This window comes from Terrapene carolina, unplaced genomic scaffold (genome assembly GCF_002925995.2).
Source record: "Terrapene carolina triunguis isolate 2854851 unplaced genomic scaffold, T_m_triunguis-2.0 Scaffold67, whole genome shotgun sequence".
NCBI lineage: Eukaryota > Metazoa > Chordata > Testudines > Emydidae > Terrapene > Terrapene triunguis.
Genome location: NW_020664418.1, coordinates 21,631,610 through 21,631,988, shown reverse-complemented (window position 1 = coordinate 21,631,988; position 379 = coordinate 21,631,610).

Here is a 379-nt window from a genome sequence, read left to right as displayed (position 1 = left end):
CCTTCACCCCCTTCCCCTTCCCAAAAAATAAAATCATTTCGATTTTGTTAATGAACACCGTTGTCTGTATTGCTGTTTTCGCGGGAATATTTTAAACCGGGGACGCAGACTGTGGCGGGGGGCGGGTTCAGTGTTCGGATGCAAATGATGCCTCTAAACTCCCGGAATGACAGGCTCCGCACTGGTGGACTGGTTATTTCAATGGAGCCTGCCAGCACTCCTGGGGGGGACTGTGTGTATGTGTCGGCTATGTGACTTTCTGGCAGGGGGGGTAGGGTTACATATCCCCTGCTGCGTGGATCTGTGAGCCAGGATAAGGACCGCTGCATAAGATCTGTAACTGCCCTCCCCCGCCACAAAGTCACAGAGCAACCCCCCC